The sequence below is a fragment of the Lathamus discolor genome, chromosome 14, assembly GCF_037157495.1.
Source record: "Lathamus discolor isolate bLatDis1 chromosome 14, bLatDis1.hap1, whole genome shotgun sequence".
NCBI lineage: Eukaryota > Metazoa > Chordata > Aves > Psittaciformes > Psittacidae > Lathamus > Lathamus discolor.
This window is the reverse complement of record NC_088897.1, coordinates 3901656-3927876: the sequence shown is the minus strand read 5'-3', so window position 1 is coordinate 3927876 and position 26221 is coordinate 3901656.

Sequence of the window (26221 nt, the reverse complement as noted above, 5' to 3'; positions counted from 1 at the left end):
GAACAGGCCCTCACACATTCCACTATAAAATTTTTGCTTGGCTTTAGCCAAGTTTTGTGGGTTTTTTTTTGTAAAGAATAACAGTTTTCTTCCTGGAATTTGCCTGTCTTTCCTTGGGAAAAAATCCTTACTTTCAGTGATAACCAAACAGGATTCTCTCTTAAGAGCTGGGCCCACACCCTCTCCTAGGAGAGGTGACACTGGTCCCATGGGAAGGGTTGGCTCCAGCCATGGGGGCTGCTGCTGCTTTGGACATGTGGTTCCAGGTCTCTGTCTCCTGTGCTGGGCACCAGACTGGATCCTCACAGACAGCTCTGGGCCCTGCAGCTCTGCCCTCTTTACTTATAAAGCAGCAACATGCCTCAGCAAGGCATCAAAGTCTGTGCTGCATGTTCAGACTTCAAATCCCTGCCAATAATGCAGAGTTAAAGGAGGGAATTATTATGGTGCATAACAAATAACAAGGGTTTAAACTGCCTTAAGAACACTGTACTCAGAAAAAGAGGGATTGATTGGATGATGGAGCCTGCAGGTATGAAGAAGAGCTTTTATTTCATATGTCTATGCACTTGCAGTACAAAACTCTGCTGTGTGATGAACTTACCCTGGACTTGTGCATTCCTCTTGCCCTTGTGCATGTGGGTTGTGATTACTTTCTGCCTCCTTCAGTCTTACTCAGGAGCAAACTCAAGAAGATGAGCAAATGCTAGGGGTGGAAAACAAGGTGGGAATCTGCCCTTCCTGTCTTTCTTCCCATCCTTTTCTCCTTGGTTCATGCCTCAGGTAAGGGGACCCAGAACAAAGCTCAACTCCTGGTTTGCATCACCCTCGCAGCACGTTTTCCACTTAGCCCATCCTTCCTGGATTGGGGTGGTAGATCCCAAGTGACCTGGTTGTGGTTGAGCTGCCTTTATGCAAGACCTTGGGTGCCTTTGAGAAGCCCTGAAGCCATGGATACTTCTGTCCCTTCATGCTGGGGAAGGCCTGAGTGGCTTAAATCTCAGTGTAAAACAAGACTGTCATATGGGAGACAGAAGCGAGGGTGTCAGAACACGTTAGTGCTGCTTTGAGCGCCTGCCTGCCTCTGCAATCCCACACAGACCTTGGTTTGTACAAAGGGAACTGGCAAATGCTAATGCTTGTTTGTTTTGTGTTCAACAAAGCTGCTTTTTTCCCCTCATGGTTTTGAGCAGTTGCTACATTGTGGTGAGAAAAGATGGGGAGGAGAAACCTTGTTTTTTAAATAAGAAAACCATCTTAAAAAAAAAACCCAAATGAGTAGATCTGAGGCATCTAAAGAGAAGGATTTATTTAAGCCAGTGTGTGCTTTGCTTCACGTGTTCCCTTTTTACAAGGGGAAACATCTGGGTTTGTCTCATTTGCCACATTAGAATGGCAGGAGCAGAGGTGCAGGTGATTATACACACATTTAAAACAAATAGACCAAACCAGTTGCTGTTTAACAACTATAGCCCTGCTACAAACACTCATTGCTGGGGCACAGACTCTGATTCCAGCTGACCTGTGGTGTAAATCTAGCTTTGCTCTCCTGCAGCATCTCTGCGTCTTCTTTCACAGCGTCTGACTTTTGCTTGCTGGCTTCAAAGCAAAGGGGGGTTTTATTTTGCCTCTTCTAGTACTAAATTCAGCCACCGCACGTTGATCTCTACCTATTTTTAGGTATATGTATACCAAGGTCTAGGTCAGCTCCTCTTGTCACACAGCTGTATGTGCCTACTAGTTGTGCTGGCTTGCTGCATTACAGTGGTACCCAGCACTGGTGTGCTATCCCAGAGGCGCCCAGTTAGGGATGAAAGTGGTCCAGCTGCCTGCATGGATTAGACAGAGGAAAACACGATTTGCCATCCTTGTAGATGTTCTGACACACAATGTTCACAAAGGGCAGGGTGTCGAAATGCTTTGACTTGGAAGAAGAGAAGGAAAAAGCAAGAAAATGGGTCATAATGAAAAGGGCTGGGGCAGAGAGGGAAAATGCATTAGAGGTGCTGCAAAGTTCTGTGCTGCTCTGCTGGTTATTAGTGTGTTTCATGGAAATGGGGAAGTTTCTACATGATCTTAAATACTCAAAAGGGCAACTTTCTTTAATTCTGCTTCTTGAAGTGTGTGTATTTATTTCCATTGAGTGTGGAAATAATTTTTTGTGCCCTGCATAGAATGACTCAGAGGAAAATTCCCAAGTCAACGTGCATACAAGAGCCAGTATTGGTAGCAGGACTCAAACTTGCCTTCCCAAGTCCATAACAACTTTCTATCCCCAGGAAGTGCAGACCACATCCAGTACTACATGTACAGTGTGTGCTCACAGTATGGTTGAAAAGCAGCTAAATCTGTGGAGAAGGTGGCACAATCCATTGTGTGTTGAAGGGCTTCACTGAGGAATGAGCCTGAGGCACAACCCTCCCAGGCTGACTCCACGTTGGTCCTCCTGGGACTCCATGTGATGTGGAAGAACATTCAGGGACTTGGTTGCTGTTGATTGACTTGTGCTGGTCTGTAGCAGGCTTCCCTCGGTTACTTCTCCAGCCTCTTTGCTCCCAGCCTTCCTTCCTGTTTAGGCTTCTCTTTTTCCCCCTAAAGCTGTCCTTTTTAGTTGCAGGAAAGCCGTTCAGCTGGCAGGAGATCTCTCCAGGCATTTGGAGGATTGTCATCACTCTGTTCCACCCAGGGAGCTTTTGGCCATTGTTATCTGGATTCACAGTTCAGCTCATTTTCATCTTCATCCAAAACAGGGAGCTAAATACAGAAGTGCAGCTCCTCTATTAATATCCTCTGCGTTATGGTAGGGCCAAGCTGCCAGGTGCTCTGCTTTGTGCATAGGGAGGGAGACTATTGTTCCATTGAGCTTTAAGCAAAAGCACAGAGAGAAGCCAGATTACTTGGGAGAGCTGAAAAATCAGCTTTGGTTTCCTAAGCCTCAGTTGAATCTTTGATCCATCAAGCTATGCTGTCTGCTAGCTTGAAATTGCTCACTGCCATGAGGGCTGAATCTGCCCCCCTGCAGTGACATGTGAAGCTCTTGATGTCTGGCTCCAAACTTTTAGAGCCTCAGGCCTCTCCTGAGGGTGCTTTCTGTTCCAGCAGACCAGAGCCACTAGGGTTTATTTTTTTGCACACATTTTATACATGTCAGGAGTATCTACTTGGTTGTCTGCTGTCAAATTCGTGCTCCAAGGGCAAATACTCTAATTACTGTAGGGCTTCATGGAAGGGCAGGCTTCATGGAAGTGTCTAAATCATAGATTTATGTGCTCTTACATAACTGATCCTCTTCCTTACCTCTAGTGTTTGTATCTCACTGGATTTGGGTTGGTTTATATTTGGTGGCATCATTCTGTTCCATGAAAAGGCACCTGGAAGGTGGCAAGTTCATCATGCTGGTTGTGGGCCCAGTTCACTCTGGTGGTGAATGGCCACAAATTTCCTCACTCATTCCTGAAACAAAGAACCTCCTAGAGATGCACAACAGACCCACAATGCCATTAGCAACCTTTCTTGCCATGCACTCTTCTTACGGAGTCCTAGTTCATGGTGCTGTAGACTTGTCCTGGGTTCAGCAGTAGCAGTCATTTTTCTCCTTCTCAGTAGCTGATGCAGCACTGTGTGTTGACTTTTGGCCTGGGAACAGAGCTGATAACACAAATGTTTTAGACTGACCAAGGACTTTGTGAGCCTCATGCTCTGCCAGGGAGGAGGGGAAGCTGGGAGGAAGCAGAGACAGGACACCTGACCCAAACTGACCAAAGAGGTATCCATACCACAGCACGGCATGGCCAGGAGGTAACGGAGAGTTACCCGGAAGGGCTTGGACTGTAGGGTTGGAGGAGGTATCGGTTGGTGCTCGGTCTGGGTGGGGTTGGGTGAGTTATCGGTCAGCTGGTGTTGAGGTGTCGTATTCTTTCCCCTTGTTATTTCCTTTATCATTATTATAATTGGTGGTAGCAGTAGTGATTTGAGTTATACCTTAGTTACTAAACTGTTCTTATCTCAACCCATGAGAGTTGCATTCTTTTTGATTCTCCTCTCCGTCCCTCCGGGAGCAGGGGGAGGGAAAGAAGTGGGGGGACTAAGTGGACGATCTGTGTGGCTGGGTTTAAACCACAACAAGACTGGACTTACATTTTTCTGTATGGAAGAGCTCCTGTTTCCAAGCAACACTTGGAGTCCATCTTACGATGGATGCTTCAAACTGAATGGGCTTCCTCCACCAGCAGGGACTTTGAGCCATTGACGGCAGCTCACAAAGGTGTTGCAGAAGAGGCCAGATTTAGTCCTTTAAAGAAGGATGAGGGTGATGCAGCATCAGAACAGCTCCTCATGTCCTCCTATCAGCTGCACAGATTTGCTGCCTGAAAAACTACCTTTTCCCTTGGTAAGATTAGAAACAAGCAAACAGAAGAACACCTTGAGCATGAACAATCATAATCCTGAGTTCACTCTGAGAGCATGCTCTGATTTGAACACACTGGTATAATACTGGAACTTTTTTAGGTTAATAATTAATTGCATGTTTTTAATTAGAAATCGCTGTTGCATCCACATGGACTTCTAACACACTGCATCTTATTAGAGCTGTAATTGGAATAGGTAATTTGTTTGTTGCTTTTGTTAATGTTCATATTCCTGGTTCCTCAGGTCACTGGAGCTGCAAAAGAAACTTGTATAAAATGAAATGCAGCGAACTCCCAACAGTAAATGTTCCTGTATGGTAGTAATTGTTCCTGTTCCTCTGCGCTCTGGCTTGGTACCTTGCAGTGCAGGGGATATTGATGTGGTGTATTACCTCATGGCTGAGTGTCTCAAATGGCACAGATCCAGCTGCTCATGAGGTTCTGCATGAGTCTGTGGATCCCTCTGCTTCTCTCTCATGGAGACCTGGTGGGCTGTGCTGTACTGGCCATCAGATTGCAGTGTGGACATTAGCTAGGTGATGGATGATGTTTCCAAGGTGAAGTATTTAAGGTACTCCCAGAAGCCATTCTGATTGCAGCTGGAAGTAATCCTGAATGGGTCAGAATTCAGTTGTGTCCAAATTCATGTTGAGAGTTGGTTAGAGCTTACTCATCCCTGTAAACCCAGTGAAGGTTTCCTGTGCTTATCAGCTCCACTGTTCCTTCTGGCTCTTCTGCATCCCCTCCTCTTATTCCAGTTCCTGGAGGGAAGCCCAGATGAAGAGCAGAGACTCATTTCTGGGAAAGCTCTGCTTCATGGCCAGTCCAGGCAGTCTGGACAGCTCTTGTGCTGGCTGCAGGGAATTGGACAGGCTGGGAAGAGTGGCTTGCGTGGCTCAAAGCATCTGCTAAGGTCAGCCCTAAACATCAGGTAGATACAGGATGACAACTGTGCTGAGGAATGAAACTGGAGACCTGCATAGGGTTTGTAAAACTTTAGAGAAGTCAATGAGCGTAAGCATAGCTGGAGCAGTTACAGCTGGACAGAAGGGGAAGAAGAAATGAAGGCACAGATGCTTCCTAGAAATGACACGAGTGGTCAGTACCAGACATGGTGTTACAGCCACCACCTCCTGAGGCCACTTGGCCTCTCTGGACATCACAGGATGCAGCTGAGAAGTGAGAAGACCTCTCAAGTTCCCAACAGCACAGCTTGAAGTGAGGTATTCCCTTGGCAATGCAGCCAGGTTCGGATGAGTCCCTGCTGCTTGGTGCTGAGCAAAGTCACTATGACAGGCCTTCCCTAGCGGAGGTGGATTCCAGCTGGCAGGAGTTTGTTTCGTGTGGTGCCTTGGATCAGCTGCCAGGAGTGACACAAGACGGCAGAGTCCATGGCGTGTTTCCTGGCTGATCAGATTTCATCCCTGTGTGGAGTTAGTGCCCAAGCGAGGCTGTGGTCCTGGTGAATGTGAAGGTGGATATGATGGGGAGAAGCCTGAGAAAGGCTCTGGGAAGGTCTCAATGAGGGGGAGTGTGGTTCCCCAGGGAATGGTGGGTTGGAAACTCCTTTGGGTCAGTCCAGTCATGGCCTGTGGAAGAAATAACAGAGAGCATCAGAAAGAACAAGTTCTCTTTCAGTTACAAACAACATTGTGTTTTGTTCCACTTGTTCCATTTGCTTCATTATCCACAGAGAATTGACTCAGAAATCCTGTGTTGTGTAAGACAGAAATGAGATAAGCTGAGGAGCCTTCTAATCAAAAGTCTGCGTGGAAGCTGACACCTAAAATCTGCCCTCATTAAGACAGCTGAGAGATTACCAGTTGCGGGCCACACAATTTGCCTGTAAATATACAAGAAGCTGAAGTAAACTCAGCAGATGTGAAGAGCCAGCATGTCAAAGTACCAGCAAAACCTCTGGCACGTGTTCAAATCATCTTTGGAACACCAGGATTTGGGTTGATTAGAAGAAAAAACCAAAGCAATTTGAGGAAGGGTTGGGGCAAAGGAGAAAGAAGTAAATTTAGACAAGGAAAAGCAATTACAGGCTTAAAAGGAATAATAAGCATCAATTAGCAGCAAGTATCTGTGCCTCCAATGAAAGCATTTTCAAGTGTGTACACGGTGGAATAGAAAAAAGAGAAAAGACGGCTCTGTCAGTGAATTACAGCAGGGATCCCGAGATAAAGGGGAGCAAATGCTGCAGAGATATTAAACAATTACTTAGCATCAGCCTTTTAGAAATGAAAAAGGTGGGGGCTGCCCTGCATTGAGGAGCTTTCCAAAGAGACTAGATAAGACTGCAGATGTCAGCTGATAATGCTGTGGGGCTGATTCCTTTCTGAGAGCCTCTTGTGTTTGGCCATAAACCAGCTTTCCAGAGTGCTGCAGAGGTGGCACGGTCTAGTGGGGAGCTGAAGGTGATGGGCTCTGTCAGGATGTGTGCAATAGTCTCCTGTGGAAAGGGGATGGGGGGAACGGTTTGGTTTTGTCCATCTGCTTCTTGCTGCCTGTGGTGCTTGGTGAGGGATGGAGCTTCCTGTTGTCCTAGCCAGGATTTTACGCTTGGATGTGCCTGGTGGGGAGCTAACTGATGGACAGCTGTGCTGAGCAGGCCAGACTTGGCATCCAGTGCAAAAGGAGAGTGATGACAGGATTCAGTTGGCTTCACCTCTGCTTAGCTGTGGCCATGTCCCTAGAACAGGCCACTAATTGGATCACAGCAGTTACTCTGTGGAGCATAGCTAATCCTTTTCTGTCTTTCCTCCTGCCCCAAAATAATGGAGACTGGGGATGGGCCCAGGATTGCGGTGTCTGGGGCACTGATTTTTTAGCCTTTGCCTAAGGAAGATCTTGCCAAACCCCTTTTCCTGAATAGCAGCAACTGGCAGAGATCAAATACATCTTCCACTTCCATCTCTTCTCTTCTTAGCAAAGACGTGTCAGGAGCTGTAGCAGTGCCCTAGAAACGATCACAGTGTACAGCAGGGACGTGGGAAATACTGCCAAGTCCAAGCCCACCTGCATTATGCAGTTCTGGTCTTCCCATTTCATAAAGGGTAGAAGGTAACTGGGACAGGTTCAGAGGGGGGTGACAGAAGTGATCAGAAGGTGTGATGGCCTCTGTGCCAAGGGGTGAGTAGGTAGCTCTGACTCCTCCATCTGAAAGAGCACTGCTTGCAAGTGTGTGTGAGAGGGCTATGGAGTTGGTGAGAGGCTGGCAGAGGATGAGCAGGGCGTGGTTGTGCACTAGAACTGGGAAGCACCAGGTAAAGCATCCTGTTGTAGGTGGCAGGATCAAAAGAAACCAAGGAGGTTGGTGCTTGCAGTGGCAGTTCAACTGAAGAACTCCTTGCTGCAGGATGGCTTATCCAGTGTCAAGGGGACACTAGACTGGTTAATGGAAGAGAAATCTGCTATGGGATACTAAGTCCTAGGCACTGTCCTAAGACACCAGGGTTGGAGTCTGAGAGACTGGGGAAAGATTCTATGTTTGCTTTTAATTCTTGTGCTTTCCCCAGGTATGTGGTTTTGGCTGCTGTCAGACATAGCTACACAGATGTTTGGGCTGACCCACCTGCTCTTTATGCTTGTGTGTTTTTCTGTTGCTGTGTTCTAATGGAAATAGTCTCACTGCAGCAGCAGGGGGATTACAGAGCTCTTTGGGAAAAGCAAGCTCAGGTTTATCCTGCATGGCTCTGCGTCTGGGATGATAAAGGTACAGATGACAGATAATAGAAGCCAACATGGGTCTCCCTCTCCACCACACTGTAGTCATTCTGTGACCTCAATGCATGCATAGCCCTGCCAGCAGTAAATGGAGCTGAAAACTATTGCTATTACTGCTAAGCAGTAGCTATTTCAAGAGCAGGAGCAAGAAGCACCACTGATACTTCAGCTGGTGAATGAGCAATGTAACCCATTTGTCCCTTTCCTTCCCCAAGTTCCAGTGGAGCACTAGAGCAATGCAGAATTAAGCAAAGAAAGCAGTTAGCAACAGAGATGCTTTCTGCATTTTCCTGTAAGTCCCTGGAAAATTTTCTAAGTTGTCTCCTGGGGTGATTCACTGTAATGTGAACAGGGAGCAACTTGCTCAAAATCAGAAGCATTACCCAGATCTGTGCCAGTTTGATTCATAGCTGCTGGCATCTCCGCTTGCACATGTTTTCACCAGGCATTTGCACTCTCCCTTCTGCAAACAGTCTCTGTAGCAACGCTTAAGGCTGTGTCAGAGGAGGTGTGAAACTGGGTCTCATTAGGATCTTAGCAAATGCCAAGTGAGGCATCCTGACAGCGGTTTCTTTCCTTTCCTCCCAGTCATCTAAAAGGCTGTGCCAGGGCAGAATGTATAGTGCAAACAGAAAGGCTCCTGCCTTCTGTTAAAATTGTTCCTCTGTAAAGTGTAGAGGGTCTCATCCTGCCTCATCCTGCAGAGGGAAAAATGCTTTGCAAGCATGAAGTGCTCATTTTGTTGCATGTTGAGGTGATTTACTCCAGCGCTCTACAACTACTGCTCCCTCTGGAACGAGACCTGGGGCAGGTCCACAGCCAAAGCAGGGGTTCCCTGGGAGTGGGCAGTGTGCTGCTAGGATCTGCTTGGAAGTCAGCAGTTGACATCCAGGGCTGAATGTGCATCAGCTTTGCCATGCTGAAGGCTTCCTCTCGTGCTCGCAATGTGCTGAGATCGCAGAAAGATCCAGCAGGATTAGAGAGGGAGCATGTCTCTGGGGGGAGAGGATGATGGGGAGAGGAATACTTCAGTGAACTGACTCAAAGCTGGGGTTTAATTAAGAAAAATAAGAGAGAATGAGGTTAAAGTCAAAGACAAGAAAAATCTGCTGAAGACTGGACAGACCTATCACGCAAATAAGGGTTTTAAGTGGAAAATTAAAAATATTAGCAATAAAGGGAAGCAAAAAAAGTAGCCACACAAAGATGAAGTTGCTGAGTCAGTCCTGGAAAGAGTTCAGAAGAGGGCTTCTTTTTATTAACAAATAGATCTTTTCCTGTAAATAATGTATGAAATAGGAACCAATAGCTCAGCAATACTGATTTGGTGAATGCTGAGTGTGTTTTTTCTCATTAAAACTGTTTTTTAAAAGTCATTTATGGGGGATCCCCCTGATCCCAGCAGCTGGGAGGATCCAGAGCACCCTGTGGCCACTTGTGGCCCCATGAGTTGCTGAGTTCTCTTTACTTGTGCAAGTTAGTGATAGAGGCATATGAGAGAGGGATGAACCTGGAAGGGATGAAGTCTTCATGCCCTTTGGCTTAGCTTGATTCTGCCTTTTGCCTTCTTCCTGGAAGTCTCCAGTAGCAACCCAAAGAGCTGTCAGCCTTTCACAAAGCACCCACTGCAGGGGATAAGCAAATCCTCTGAGAAGCCAGTCTGGCAGCAACACTAATAACCAGCCCTGTATAGCCGCTAAGTAGGTGGAAGAAGCCTTACAGCCTCATGGTTTGCTGTACCAGGAGAAATGTCACATAAACCAGCCCACAATCTGGCTGACACTGCCTTTTTCACACCCCTTCTCCTACCATCGTCTCTGTTCTGTCTCCAGGTGAGATAACTAAGGTGCTGAGGACTGAACTCATGACCTTCAGCGCTGAAAAAGATGTAATATAACTAAATCCTTCTCTGAAGCCATCTCACAGAGGGACTGTAACAAACTCATGTTTCTGATTGGATTTGGGGCCATCGGAAAGCTCCCAGCCTAACCCAACCTTTGTTACTGGTGTCTCCATCCCCTTTGGGCTGAGCTGTTGTGAAGTGATGTTCCTGGCCATGGGAGCCCTTCATCACTTAGGACATTCCATTTGAAGGATGCTGTAATTTGTCTCCTTAGCAACACAGGCTGCTCAGAGTTCATTGGCTCTGGGGCGTTCTCTCCCTCTACTTTCAAGGCTGACTTTCCATGTGAGTTGAATCGAGTTCAGATCCTGATCTTGCTGTTGTCTGCGTTCACATCTGGGCTATTTAGCACACATCTAACACTTCCAGAAGATCCTGAGAGGTGGCTGTGGTCCTTTGGCACCAGAGGCACCCTGTCCCAAACGGGCCTTGGGGAGAGCTGCCCAGAAGGTTTGCTTGGGCTTTGCATTTCCTTGTGCTTATGCAGTCACTGGGCAAAGGACAAAGCACCCTTTTCCAGTAAAGCAAAGGGTTCCATTCATCTCTGCAATACTGGGACTGCAGCAAGAAGGAAAACATCAGTCCCAGAAAAGCGGCTGCCAGTAAATCTATTCTCTAGAAGCTCATAGAAAGCTCTGATTTCCTATCTGCTTAAGATCTCCTAAGAGATCTCCAAGTTGAGGACTCAGCTCAGAGGGTGCTCCCCTGACAGCACTGTGCCGTTGGAAAGGGTCTCATTCCTGGATATCTGTCCTGTGCTTGTGCTTAGTGATTCCTTGGTTGTCAGTGAACACAGCTATTCCTCACCGCCCCCCCATTCCTCTGCTGGCTTTAGGTGTCACCTAAAGGTAGTGCAAGGACAATGAAGAGAGAATTCTCAAAGTTTCACCTCTTCTCTCTGGCAGAGTGAGGGGATCGTTGCTGTAATGAGGTGATCATTAGGATGCATTGCAAGTCACGTACCAGCAAGTGGCCATCTCTGCTGTGCAGCAGTTTCCAATGTCCTTTACTTATTAGTGGCCTTTTACAGAGGTGTGCAGGGTATGTTAATATGCACACTACAGCAAAGGGTCACAGTATCACACACAGAGCTGCCCTTGGGATGAAACTTCTTGGAGCTCATGTCATAAGATGGGATTTATGATGAACTTCCCCATGACCAAAAGGTTGATGCAAACTTCTCCACCTTCTGGGCTGTGTGGTAGGAATGTCTCTTGGATCTCGTCAGATACACCTACCAAAGAAAATTATCTCTGTCTTCTAATAAGTGCACGGATCACCTATTTTTCCCACTAGGAAAAGAAGCAGAGGCTTAAAACCTTTGTAATGGTGGGTGAGATAAGCTTATGGTTTGGAGCATCCTTGTAGGTACTATGTGGCTGCTGGGATTTGGTACTGCCAAGAGAGAGCAAACAAAGTGAATAGCACTCCCTGATGGTTAGAGCTAAATACAAGGAAGTTCATTCCTGTTCCACCATGTGTCTGCACTTGAACTTTTTGAAGTAGGTGATGGGGACAGGGATTTTGCTAACTATGTACACAGCACACTTGCTTGACAGGATAAGGGCAGCATATGTGAACTCCCGAGTGACTCCCTTCTGCTGGAGTGGCCTGGAAGTGGCTCTGGGTGCCTGTCTGGACTGATGGGAGTTAGAGTAGCCGCAGTGCCTTAACCCACACCAGTGTTGGTCCCTGGATGTACAACTGTAAAAAGAAGCCGGTGCCCTTCCAGACTTTCCCCCTTAATATAAATCACCCATTTTTTCAAGTAAAAAAATGCCCCCCAAATACTATATTTTATCCATTTTCCTTTTTGGAGACAAATGTGAAGACAAGCCATAGAGTTGTGACATGAGCTATATTGCAGCAGCAGGCCATCTGGGACTGTTTGTTATCTCAGGGTGTCCTGCTTGTGTCCAAGTACCATGAGTTAGTGGTGTACCACTGGGATATGAGGAGGGTGAATCCATTGCTGAAGACACAGCAAATGTAATTTTCCTCCTCTGTCTGTGCAGTAAAGACAGCTCACTTTAATCTTTTCTTCCCAAGCACAGATTAATCTTCTAATGAAAACAAAGACAATATTTGGCCTGGCATGGTGGGTGGTTACTCATGCAAATGAGATGTGTCTCCTTTCTACCTTTCTTCCATCAACAGAGGACAGGACTGAGCCCCTTGTCTCAGACGGCGGGCCAATGTCAAGACAATGACACAAAGGAACTGACCTTGCCTTGTGCAGAGACACTGTTGGACAGGTCTGAGACCAGAAGCTTAATCGCAGATGGCTGGGCAATTAGTAAGACTGTTTGGTTGTAGCACTAGCATCAGCTGCGACTCTCTGCTTTGATAAAACCCTTAGCACTAGAAAACCTTACACCCAAAGAAGCGAAGGCAGAAGCAATGTGGTGAGAGTGAGGTACTGCTCTGTTAATGAAGTAAGCTCCAGCGGGGAGAAGTGTGTGTTAGGTCAGAGGCCCTGAGGGAGGAGCCATGGGGTTACCTCTGAAGAAGCAGGCAGCGGAGTCGCAGCCCTGAGCACTCAGTAATTGAGTGAGTTTCAGGCTGCTGGGGAACTGACTGCAGATCTAGGAGTCCACCCTGGCAGCTGAGGAGAGAAAAAACAGCTGAGCAACGTGTTGGCTTATCCCTGAGAGAACAGAATTACTTGTTTGGGAAGACAGAGCATATTAGAGGAGGGTGAAAGGTGGCTGAATGCTGCCCTTTCTCTTCAGTTAAATTCCTCCCCAAACTGCAGTGTTTGGATGTAAGATCAGATGCGTTCCTGTTCAGCTCTTACCCACCCTAATACAAAGTTAAGCACTGCTGTGTGTCCTCTCCCAGGCCTGTGCTCATGGCCACAAATAGAGAGCAGGATCAGAGCTGACCAGACCTGCTAGAGCTGTTGCAATGCTCTGCTTACGGCTTCGTTGCACGTAAACTGAAGCAAATCAATTCCATTGCTGAGTAGGGCCTTGGGCTTACAGGTCTGAGGGCAAAGAAGGCTACCCTGGCTGTCTCAGGGGCTGGGAGAGTATGTCAGAGATGCTTGGCTGGTGCTGTTCAGAGTGGGTTTGCAACTCTTCCAGCCCAGAGCTTGGTGGGCAAGGGAAGGCTGCAGGGAGCAGCCAGACTAGCTCGTGCTGATGGTATCCATGACCAGTTAACATTCCCATTCTCATAGTGAATGTGCCCAGCTTCCATCCACTTGCTCCTGCCCCGCTCTGCTCAGCCTGAGCAACTTGAACCTGTCACTAGCAATCCATGAGACTTGTGGCTCCCTTGGTCTTTTCTCAGAGGCAGCCACTCTTCTTCCTGCAAGGAGTGCTGCTTTAAATGCTTCTGCCTGTTCTGCAGCCATCCTGGGGCTGGATGATGCTTTTCCCCTTCTTCTGTGCTCTGATATTAATCACACTTTTTACAGTGACTCCTTGCTTTGCTGCCCCAGTTTCCAGTATGTACAGTAGCCCCCTGCCCAGATCATTTACTCAGCACAGGATGGTCTAGCAGGATCAGTGTGTTCAGGCTGGAAGAGTATCTCATTTTCACTGCCCGTAAACCTGTTGACTGCTCTCTCCATTGAGCCTTGGATTCAACATGGAAAAGCTGTGATAGAGCTTCAGTCAGTAACAAGTGGCTGGTTCTAAATTGGGGGAATCATTTAGTTAATAAACACCCATTAAAGGTTAGATTAAACCATGATTTCTTCCTTTGCTGATCTGTCATTGTTTCTTATTTAGTAGCTACATTCAGGAATATTCACACATGATTGCTTATGATGTTTTAATTGCCTTTGAAATGTTTCATAGCTGAGGTTGAAACCTGGGTAAAGTGGTGCACGTGCCTCTGACGGGTATCTGCCTGCTTAACAGTGAGGCAGGGGTATCTTTCCTGCTTTTTGACCATTTAATTGCTGGGCATAGTTAGACTCAGTTTGCTGCTTGCTGAGGCTGAGTCCTTCGTCTTGTTCGGAGCAATGAGAAATCACCAGGAAAAAGCTCTGCCGTTAATATCCAAGGAATATGGCTAACCAACTGCTATTAATCTTAATGCAAACCAGACAGTCAGACTTAAATTGTATCATCCTTAATGGAGTGATGCAGTTAAAGCAAGCATCAAGAGGCCCCAGGGCAAAGATGTTTCAGTTTCATTGAGCTTTTTTTGATCTGGCAAGGGACAAGTGTTTGGTTTGATAATTTGGAGTCCTACAGAAAGCGATGCTGCAGGCAAACCTCGAGGAGTGCTGGAGTTGTGTGTGTGTAGGGGGGTTAGGAATGGCTTGTGTGACCTTGGGGATGGGAGACAGCAGGACATGGCACGAAGTTCCTCAGAGCTCCTGAGGCATTCTCTCACTGCTGAATCAAGAGTTTTGCCCTCTCAGGCCCTTACCCTTGCTTGGCATGGAGGCTGTCTTGGCAACGGCTGTAGAAGTGATGGTTTCATGTGGTTCCTTGTAGTCACTGTCACACAGGGGTGTTTCTAGCCTTGATGCTTTGATGAAGGGACTCATTTACCGTTTTGCTCAGAACAGCTTGTCTGTTCCTTGTGCAAACAGGGCCCCTTCTCCCTGCAGGAGGGTAATAACTAACTAGAGAAACAAGGGATCCCTCTGAGCAGCTCTGACTGCACTGGAAAAGAAAATCAATCTGAAAATCCCAGCTGAAGCACGGAAGAGAGGGTCTGAATTTAGCTGCAGCCTGCTTGGGGCTCCTGAGGTTTGTCACTGCCAGGGCTCGCAGCATTGTGTAGCTTAGAAGTTGAATCTGCAGCCAAAAGCTGGCGGCAGTGCAGGAGAGCAATGCACTTGCTCTGTTGTGTTTCCAGGTACTTTAGGCTTTGGGGCTCGTGGGTTCACACTGTGCTCTTGGTGGTGGTTGTAAAACCAAAGCTGTTCTACATAGCAAGAGCAAGTCTGTTGTGCCCCACGGGGCTCGCAGGCTGCACGGGGAACTCAGACAAGGGCCTGGATCAACAAAGCTCTTCTTATCCTCGCTTCGCAGCTGGGTAGCTGGAGTTCGGTGAGATGAAGTGATTTGCCTGTGGTTGTATGAGGAGGCCAGGTATGGAGCTGGGTTCTCAGGGGTTCTGACTTCAAAACCAGTTTCATTCTGGAGCTCCAGATAAACCATGTGATTTCTTCGTGCCATGTTGTTTTGCCCTTGGCATTCCCCAGCAAAAGAATCAGCAGGTTAGCATCTGCACTGGAAACAGATGCAGTACAGCCCCAGCTTGTGACTGAGACAAAAAATCAAATCCACGCTTCTTTTAGACGCTGCTTGTTACCTTTCCTCAATAGATAGTTTAGAGATGCTGCATTTAGGGCTGGAAGCAAACTAGAAATTATCACATGTCTCAGAACTGCAAATTATGGCAGAATATGCTCCCGGTGACTGATAAAAACTTCCATTTTTGAAAGCCGTCAGCACTGAAAATGTAATTCTTGGGTCAGAGAAACTGGTTGTTGTGACCAAAGGAAACTGCTGCTTCTGGGTGGAGATGGAGTGACTATTGCTGAAAGATTGATGGGCTTAGTGCCCAAACCAGCACATTACTCAGCGCCAGGACCTAAGTCCTGCCTAATTCTGTTCAGTGAATGCTGCAGCTGTGTAATGCAAAGCAATCACACCCTCAGTGCTCACCTTGAGGTGGGAAGGACTCCCGACTGGATGAGAGGCGGGAATGCAAAGTGTTGTGAGTGTTCTATTTGCCTATTAAATGTTCTCTGGAAGGGGTCATTGTTAATGTTGCTGCTTCCCATCTAAACAGAAGCACAGAGGCTCCTTGACAGGGAATTTAGCAGGAGCTGAATGGCTTACTGGGTGTTACAATATCTCACTTCTAAAAAGTTAATGTATTAGTAACGTGTGAGTCTAGACACGTATTGCAAGGCTGATTTAGGATCTTAAAGAGGATTCTGCCTTTCATTCTGGCTTTTATTAAAAGCTTTGTAGTGCATCTTTAAAGAGCCACTAAAGCTACACTGAAAACATAAAGGAGAAAAGAATAGAAGCAAAAAGGTTTTTAAATGGATTTCTTCCCCCGTCTGCTTCCTTGCCCTTACCCAAATTTTAGGGCTATTTGCATAAAAACATGATGGTAATTTTCTTTTTTCCTGTAAAAATACAACTTATTTTCCTCCTTACTTACTTGCCTGGAAGCTGGGGACCAATGTGTAAGACTAATGTCAGACCATGTGGGAGCAGAATGCCTCAGATTGGGAAGTTCATCCCAACTTCATCTAGCTGCAGACTGGCTGAGACAGGAGCAAGAAGGATTACACTGCTAGTGGCCTTTGGGCAGGGGAACTGGACCTCAGCAGGAGCTGCAGTAGCTTCAAGGAAGTGAGGAAAGAGATGGTGGACAAGGGAGTTGTGTAGATTTGTGGGGGATGTGGATTTTACTCTGCTTTGGGATGTGTCTGCCTGTAGGAGCATCCTGTTTTCTGCAAAATCTTGGAGAATAGTTTATATGGGCAGATGCTGCTGAGTTCCTGCTGGATTTCACCTCTACGTTTGGAAAGAAAAGTAGTGTGGCACACTGCTTTCAAGCCACTCGAGGTGTCCTCCTTCATGGTACCATCCTGAGCTCGCTGTGTGGTGGAAGAACATCAGCTCTTCACTTGTACTTTTCCTTCCAGTCTCTAACTTCTTAGTTCCTTTCAACTCACAGGCACCCAAACCTCTGTAAGTAGGACTGCGTGATGTCAGGTGAGGAGGGAACAGCAGGAACAGATGGATTCCTCAGCACCAGAGGCTGGTTTCCATGCCAATAAAGCCTGATGACAAAGAACAAGGAGGCAAACAGTGCTGACAAAGGGAATGGGAGCGGGTGTCTGAAAGTTTCCTGAGGCTCTGGTGATTCTCTAACAGGTGGCAGCCAAATGGAGCTGCTTTCTAATCAGAAGGGATTTTATGTATTTTAAATACAGCCTAAGCCAGGGAACAAAGCAAAGAGAAGTTCCTGACAGTCTGGTGGAATGCAAATGCACTGCTCTTATCAGGCACATTATAGGCAGCTCACCTGCCCTCAAAGAGGAGGAAGAAGGCTCCACAATTTGCATATAGATAAGGTCAGATTGTGTTCCTCTGTAGGCATTAAGGTGGCTTTATTATCCTGTTTGTTCTTAGCAAAGCTTTTCACCCCATCACCCCAGTCCAGCCAGCTCCCGACAGCCCAGTTTGTCCTTGGCTGGAGAGGAAAGGTGGTAGCTCTAACGTGTGGCAGTATGCCTGGCATCTTGCCGTGCCTCTGCACTTGGGCTGTAAGGAGGAATGGGGAAAGAGGCCCTGGAGCCTGTGCTTTGGCTCTGGACCACAGCCACACCAGGGAGCTGGAGCAATGCTCAACAATTAGGGTGAATGAGCTGTGATTTGCAGAGAGGGAAACTGAGGCACAGCTCGAAAGAAGTGGCTACATTGGAGGAGTGAAGCAGGACTGACACCCACCTTTTGATACAGAGAAGCTGGTCCTTACTTCCACTGTGGAAAACTTGCTTTACTGAACCCCAGTTGGAGGCCGTGCGGCCGCAGAGTGTGAATCAAACACCTTTCTTCCTTCATGCCTCAGTAGATCTGTACTAGCTCTGATGGCTTTGAAACGACTCTGACTTCACATGGGCAGGATCAGACCTGGGGAGTGACAATTTCATGGCGTTTGACCCCCTGCAAGGGGTCTACAAGCCAGCTGGGTCTGTGGGAGCAGGGCTACTAAAAGCTGCTTAAAAGACTTCAAGAGGTTTTCTGTCTCTTTGGAAGCATCACGGAGCCGTATCAGAATGCTCTGTCACAGCATTACAGAGCGTTCAGTGCTCTGAAATTACAGGTGACTGTGCTTTGCTCTAACGCAAGCAGTGGGAGTCTGGGTCCTTCCCCCCCGCGAATTACTTGTAATAAAAGGTAGTTTGAAGCCAAACCTCAGAGTTCCCAGATTTGTTTTGATTTTTACAAAATGCTTCCAATCAGCAGACTCCTCTTAAAACATGGCATTTCGCTCCGAATCAAGTTGCCTTGTTTTGATGGAATGGCATTTTCTGTCGGAAGAGGTGGTGTAGGGGAATTTAACACAACAGAAACACTCACACACACAGCAGGGTTAGAACAAAAATGTATAGAATGAGAGGAAATGCATTCAGCTCCTCCTGCTGATGGCTACTAAACCTTTTGAATAGACTTGTGGCCCTCTAATTCACACCCTTCAAATGCTCTACCTTCAGCAAGCCACATACCAGTACAGCATCTCTGTATCCTGCTAGCACCAGGGAGTGAGTGCCTGGTGTTAGAGTGAAATCAAACTGTGCCTGCAAAGTGTCTGCTCTTTTTAATAAACTGCAGGCTTTCATTTAGCAAGTGATCTCAGCACAAAGTGCTGGGTGTTGTAAACTGTGTTCAGCGAGACATTGCAAGTGCTGAAAACTGACTGCTTGGGTACTTGCAGCTGCTAAAAAGCACATACAGGAGCAGCAGCCTTCTCATGAGCTCAGGAAAAGCCCTGCTTGGCTCTCTGTAGTTCTCTGCTCAGGTCTCTCTGCCTGACCACACCAGCTCTGTGCTGGTGACTTCAGCTCAACATCTGTCTGTCTATGGCCATGTGGCTTGGATAATGCAGGCGAAGCACTTGGTGAAGTTTCTGCAGTGTACAGATCTGAACCCCATAGCATAACACTTCAATGTATTTCATTTTACGCACCTTTAAATGGAGCAGATTCATTTCAGCTGTAGCACTGTACACTGGCTCCTGTCTCTCTTGGCTCATACTGAGCAGTGTGTAATATAGAGGAAGAAAGCAGGGACTGACCCAGGGTTGGCTGTTCTGGCTGCAGCAGGTATTCTCTATACAGCTATAGCAATGTACAATTTGGGCTGTTGATGGGAAGCAACAACCACTGTTGCTCTTATTTTCGCTGTATGTCCAGTTTCCTAAAGCGTTAATCCTTGGCTGCTAAGGTCAGCTGGTGACTGAAAGACGGCAGGGCATGTTCAGAGAAGAAGGCAGATTTTCACAAGGTCTCAGCAATAAATCTGGTTGTTCTGCTTCTTGTTGCTCTCATGGGACTGTCTGGGGCAGGGTAAGTGCTTGGGATCTTACACCTTTCATTTATGTGCTCGAAGTGGGAAGCTCAGAAGGGCAACAGAGGTTACAATCATGGTCCTATGAACAGGTTCACTTGTGACAATCGAGCTACACTGGATGTTTAAAAAGCAATAGCTGAAACAGAGTGCAGCTACTTCAGCCGAGGGAATCCCCCATTGCACTGCATTCACAACTGGTTAAATTGAGAGCGTGCTTTCAGACATGGGGCCAAGCTCCTGGTCAAAGAGGTGACCGCAACACAACTGCCAAGGCCCCTGTGGTGGGGACACTGGTGTTCTGCAGGGAGCTGTTCTGCACAAACAGCTTCAGGTCTCCCATCCTCCTGATCTCCTGGGTGGGATCCAGGGATCCCACCTAGGCAAGAGTGACTTGGCTCAGCAGGCTTTAGGGGCTCTTTGCTATGAGGTACAAGGCAGAGCAGAGCATGGGCTTGCAGATAACCATTCTCTGGGTGATATGGGCACTTTTCTTCACTGCTGTTTGTTACCCTCCTCACCTCCTCTGTTACCTCCTGTTCTCTCCATGTACCACCCTTTTCCTTTCAGGCTTGAAGTGGAAGAGGGTGGGCTTGCCCTGTTGGACTTGGGGTGCAGAGGAAGCTTCAGATACACAGGGAAGCACCAGTTCAAAGGAGGTGATGGCAGAGTTCAAACTGAGCGAAAGGAAATACTGCTTAGGTAACATGTAAATGAAGCTGTGGTACTGCTTGCTGACAGGGTGTTGTGGTGCAAAACCCTATGTGCATTTGAGGAGGGATTGGACACAGTCAAGGAATAAAGGTCTCTCCCAGGAAAATTCCTGTGTGGCAGATCACTAGGAGCAGGGGAAATACTCTGTCATGTTCTAATCTGTTGAGTGTCTGTTATTTGATATTGAATAGTGGAATGGCTTGATCTCTACTCTTACCAGTTGCTGCTCTCCTGTGCTAAGAATGCAGTCTGCATCTTTCTAGTGACCAGGATTCAGTAATGTCTCAATTCCTGGCTCATTTCTGCCCATGGCCTCTGAGTCCTTTCCAAACATCACCTTTAGCTTACTTATCCCATCCCTTAGAAGTGACAAGGCTGAGAGTCTGCCCTGAACCACATCCCTGTGTGATGTGTGCCATGAGGGCACAGCCAGGAGTGGAAGCGAAGTGGTTAAACAACAGAAAGTTCTGCCAGGCAGTGGGTAAAACGTGGCTGATTCTCACCCTAGAGCTGAAGTGCTAAAACTACCAGCAAATACTTCAATAAATAGCAAGCTCATAAATAACTCACACCATTGCACTTCATAATAAAGCAGTGACAAATGTTACATCTTTCTACAACGTGGATTAATGGTAATGGGTGTGGGAAGAAGGAGTGATGTCTGTGAGGTGGTATTAAAAATCACTTACATTTCACAGGTTCCCATAAAAGGGAGACTTGTGCAAAATAATTAATCATGCATTATAAATGCAGCTTTTATTAAAGACAAGCAAAAGCATAAATACAGCCAAGCCCTTAAGCACTTGTTCTTTGCAATGGTTAGAATGTGTTTGGAAATATGAGTCAGCCTTTGGGATTCAGTGTAGCTCCGTTGTTGGTGCTGGAAAAAAAGCTGGGATGCAGAGGTGGCTTTGCTGCCTAATTCTTGTCTTTCTTACAGTCTGCCATGGGCTGCGCTGGATGCCCAGAGATTTTCCTGTGCCTTGCAGTGCTTGAGATCCAGGGACAGCTCAGCTGGATCCTCGTAAGGACTCATCCTGGAGGGGACCTCAGCAGAACGTTGTTACACGGCTGTCTGTGCTGCCCTTGTGCTGGCTGGAGGTTCCCCCAGTCACAGAACACCAAAACCTTTGCCAAAGCCAATTCAAACCTGCCCCCAGAGTGTCCCACCAGAGCAGCAGAGAGCATTAGGAGGAGGAGAGGGAGCTGGTTTCCCTAAACCTTCCCCATGGAGCACTGTCACAGCAGTTTGCTCATTGCTTGAGGAAAGATGAGTTTGGGGATGAAGAGTTCTGGTGTTGTTCTGCTCTCACCATCCTGCACTTGAGGAATGGAAACTTTGGGGGTCTTTTTGATTCGCCTTGCTCTTTCAAATTAAGTGTAAGCTTTGAAAGAGAGAAGGTGGCAGAGATAGAAGGTGATGCAAGAAGAATATTAAGGGGGAGGGGGATTTGATGACAGCACAGTAAGAGAGATGATTTATATTGTCCTTCAAGGACTTTCTTTTGAAGGCTGCTAAAGCCCACTAAAACTTCAGTCTGAAGCTATGGTGAGATTCACTCCTGGAAAGGACAGAGGTTTTACCATGGGGAGCCAGAAGTGGTGATAGCTTTGATTTCATTAGCAGAGCAGTTATCTGAGCTAAAAGGGTTTCTGCTAAATTAGCAGAGCCCCTTCTTGCAATTAAAGTGTTGCTATTTTGTAACCAAAGTCACTGTCATTCATTCAATTCTTGAGGCTGTGCTGTAAGACCGTATCCAGAATCAGAGGGCTGTGAAACAGCAGGTACCGAAGAGATTTAGGGAGATCGTATTCACAAATGCCCCCCAGCTCCACCTGTGCTAGTCCTTTCCTTGGACTTCTCTAGTTCAGTGTCTAACGCTCAGCACCAGACACATCCAACCTGCAGAGTGCCTCTGGTGCAGTTAGGATGCAGTGTATAAGCAAGACCATTCCTTGTACAAAGCACAGTGTGTTTTCCTGCTTGTGCAATGCAGCGTGTCCTGGTGTGTAAGTCAGGGATCAGACACCATGGAGCTTTTCAGTGTGATTTGCAGCCTCTGAACTGTTTCTCATGGCTCTGAGCTCTCATGGTGCAGGCCTGTGAGGAGACACACACGATGGAATAAATACTGGGTAAGTTTTACAAGGCCCCCCCTTTGTCAGCCCAGAAAATATGTACGTTCTGGAAAAGCATGAATCCTGGTGTAAAAGTCTGCCCATTCTGCTCACATCCATCCTTTGGATCTGGTTCCTCTGACCACCGAGCCTTTGGCTCCAGGTCTTCTCTAGAGACCAGCCAGGGCTGCTGCTAACCCTCACCGTTGCTGTGCTCTGTGCTTGCTGACTGCTTCGAGGTACACGGGGCCCTTCCAGGACCATTCTGACACAAGCAGCTGTCCTGAGCTGTCACACAGCCTATTCAATATTTAATTCATCCATGACTTGAGGACCAGCAATGATGAAAGGGATGAAGTAGCTGCTCTTCAGTGCTGCTTGTTAATCAGAGCAGTTCTGATGAGCAACTTGACAAGATCTTCACAGTGGTTTTTTACATTTCCATTGGGGTGTTTGGATCTGTCATCCTGCAAAGAGGATGCCTGTCAGCTCATAGCTGAGCAGAGCAGCCTCCTCCTTTTCTGAGTCCCTGAAGACCAGGTCTCATCTGGCCTAATGGTGGGGATGCCGCATATATAATGCTTTTTGTCTGGCTACTGGAACTGGAGCTAAGCATTGAAAAATGGGTCATCTCTGGATGAATCTGGTGAAGAGAAGTTGACAAAGGATTCCTGCATCACCCAAGCCTAAACTTGATGGTTCCCCCTTTCATTTGGAGACAAGCCATGATGGAATGAAAACACAACTCTTTGCTGTCACTTAATGTTCAAGGGAAAGGAATGTTTAGCAACTTGTGACATTAATTTTCCTGTTGTTCTCACTAAATTTGGGGTACCACATAACCACTCTCTTCTCTTCATCTGTGTCCTTGGATTTGCAGTCAAATCTCAACTGTCCCATGTCTTTCTTGCCCTTCAAATTGAAAACTGGCTTCTCTGTTCATACTGGCCTATCTCCAGACATTGCCACATTCTGAAGAGTCCCCAGGCTTCAGCATCAAATCCAGCTCTAATTGCTTTCTCCTGGTCTTTGTCACTCTGGAATGACAGAGGTCTGAAATGCTTTCCTGCCCATCTGTTTCCTCCAGCCCCTGGATGAAGCTCTCTTTCTTGTCGCTGCACTGTTTGATGTGTGTAAGGCTACAGACATGAGTGGGATAGAAGTCACTGAAGTTCCAGCATCAGGGACATGCGGGGAAGAGCAGGAATGGTGCAGAAATCCCTTGTTGTCAGTCCTTCTTGGTGGTGAGAGATCTTACAGCTGCCACCTCTTTTATTTCTTGCCCTAAATGATGACTGGGTTTCTCTTGCCTGTCAGGCTGCTTTGCCAACATTGTAAATACCTCCCATTACCCATTCGAACACCACTCAGCCAGCTGCTTCTTGTATCTCTCTTGCTTATAAATCTGACTCTTAGTTCATATATTTCCTTAGGGCACTCAGTGCTGCAGCTCCAAACACTGCTTCCTGGGTCAGCCTAACTCAAGCAGTGCTTTTCATTCTCTTTCCCTCTTCTTTTCTTTCTGCATTCCCTCTCCATTCTATCTTGCTCAGTTTTCTTTGTGCCCTATTTTACTGCTGCTAAAGACAGAATCCTCTTTTTCCTACACCCTCAGTTTCTCATTGAAATGTTGCCTTTGCTCCTCAGTGCCCCTTGATCCTGAAATCATAGAATTGTAGAATGGTTTGGGTTGGAAAGGACCTTAAGATCATCCAGTTCCAACCCCCTGCCATGGGTAGGGATGCTTCACCCTAGACCATGTCACCCAAGGCTCTATCCAGCCTCGCCTTGAACACTGCCAGGGATGGAGCTAGCCTGTCTGCTCAGGGGTAGCCTGCCCCCGAAACCAGAGCCTGGTGAATCCAAACTATTCCCATGGGCTTGCTGGAATGCTGCGTGTCCCCAGCCAACCACACTGCCTGCTCTCCAGCTCCCTTTGTGAGCACCTTGTGCATTTCAGTCCTGCAAAGCTTAATGCCTGCAATGAGCAGAGGGTCCCGGTTTGAGTGTTATCCTTTATTTCTCTGGAGCTTTTCCAGGTCCTGGAACACCGTTCCATAGGCTTCTAATTAAAATCTTCAAAGGAGCAGAGAGGACGTGTGGGGAGCTGAGATCAGGCAAGTGAACTCTCTGTGCCTGTTCCCTGGTGCCTTCTTCGTCCTCAGCTTCTGTGGGCTGGGGTGTTTGCTGGGTAGTCGGTTCTGATCACAGGAAGAACATTTTCTACAACCACTGCTATTAGCAATAATGAGAATAAATGAGACAATAATGAAATCTTATTATACACTTTTGAATGAAGGCCTTTCATCTGAAAGATTTCCAAGTGCTTTACAGGCTGCTGAACATAGAAATCATTTTACTCACTGGGGAAATTCAGCCAGTGCAGGAACAGTGTGTGGGGAACTGTTGGAAAACATACACTGAGCACGTGGGACAGGGCAGTAAGGGGAGCAAACAGACTGGATTGAAACAAATTCTGCCTAACTTTAGGGGCAGAAGCAGGCAGCAGTGGCTCTTACATGGAGCACTGAGCAGTTACCCCTTGGCTAACACTTGTTGGAGTGAGATTTTATCATCAAGGCTGGAATCTTCTTAAAGCAGCTCAAATGCTTGGCTGACATTTAATTCTGGTTCCTGACTCCCTTTGGTTCCTCTGAAGATGCCAGCCCCATCCCACTTTCACATTCCATAGGGAGAAGAAACCTTCTGCAGCTGTGATTTTCATTTTAACCCCGCCTGCAGTGGGGATTCAGGGCTGGTTCAGAGCATTGTTCCCTAAAAAGCCAAGTCGCGAGTATTTGTCTTCCCCTTCTACTGTGAATTTTGTTTCCTCTTGAGATCTTCCATCCAAGCACTGATCAATGCTTGACCCTGCTTAGCTTAGGAGAGGTCAACAAGATGAGAATCCATAGCAGAAAATGTCCTGAGCGTATTTATCTTTTGTAAAGGGGGAAGAAATCAACACAAACCCGTACCCTCTGAAGACACCAGCTGCCTCCTGCTTATTAAATGGGCTTTGTTTCTGCTTATACAAGTAGATTGAATAGGGCTGGCCCTGGTGCTCCCTGCGAATGGGAGTGTGTGCATTCCCTACTGATGTATGAGGTTAATAATATTCCAGTACAAGCAATATGCAAAGCAGGACATCCGTTCTGCTGGTTGGCAACCAAGGAGCAGGAGGCAGAGGAGACAACACAATCAATCTCAAAGCTCTCCTCACTCTGTAGCTGCTGATGCTGGCCCTGCCGAAGGCTGGAGTGTGGCTGAGCACGCTGGCTGTGTCCCTGGGCTCTGTGCTGGTGTTGGGAGCTGGATCTGGCACTGGGAGACCAGTATCTCTGGGTCTCTGAGTTGCAAACAGTTGCATGTGAAGAGATGGGACTGCTAGTAATACATTGCCAAACCTTTTGCATTGAGGGGCTGGGTTGTGAAGAAGGGAATTCTGAGGAGTTCCTTCCTTTAAATAGCTGAGGGCAAGAGGGAAGAAGAACCACGAGGAACTATCCTGAAGATGATGTCTTGACCAGAATTCATCTGTGATCAGTGCTGGGCTAGCTGAGGAAGCAGTTATTGGTGTTGGCAGTCAGGAGAGTTATAAACAAGCACAGATGAGTTGAAGAAACCAAAGGCTCCTGCTCTGGACTTCCTGGCAGTTGTTCCAGGAGTGGGGATCCTCAGCAACCCATTTCCACCCCACTGGGAGGACCGTAGCATTTCCAAAGCCTTTATTCTTGTAAATAAAGGGCATCAGAGCAGGCAGCTGGGAGATTGAGGAGTTACAAGGAGGACATGACTAATGCCAAGCAATAACAGGCCTTTCTTTTTCCTTAGGAAAGCTGGGCTAAAAAGAAGCTTGAATAAATGCCTGTAGTATATTATTGACTGTAAGCCATTCACCCACCTCGACTTGAAACTAACTAGTGGAGTGACTTGCCTGTGCTTAAAATAAATGGTTGTTTTAACAAGAGCACATTGCAGAAAGCCTCAACCCCCCAGTGCTGCTATCAGCTAAATATGTTTTCTCAGAGTATATAAAGGCTCTAATGAAGGTTTTGTCAGACATTCCATTACATGTCTCTCATCTCTGTCTCTTAATATTTATCACCCATTTTCACAGCATTCCAGCCTTACTCTGGGCAATCACTCAGACCTGCCATAGCATTCCCCCCCCCAAAAGGGATTTCATCTACCAACAATGGTTTCAGACCTTCAGAGCATCATCAAAGGTTGTTTGCAGTTGACTTTCAAACAGCTCTTTACCTGTCAGCTGGCCGCTGCCTGCCTTT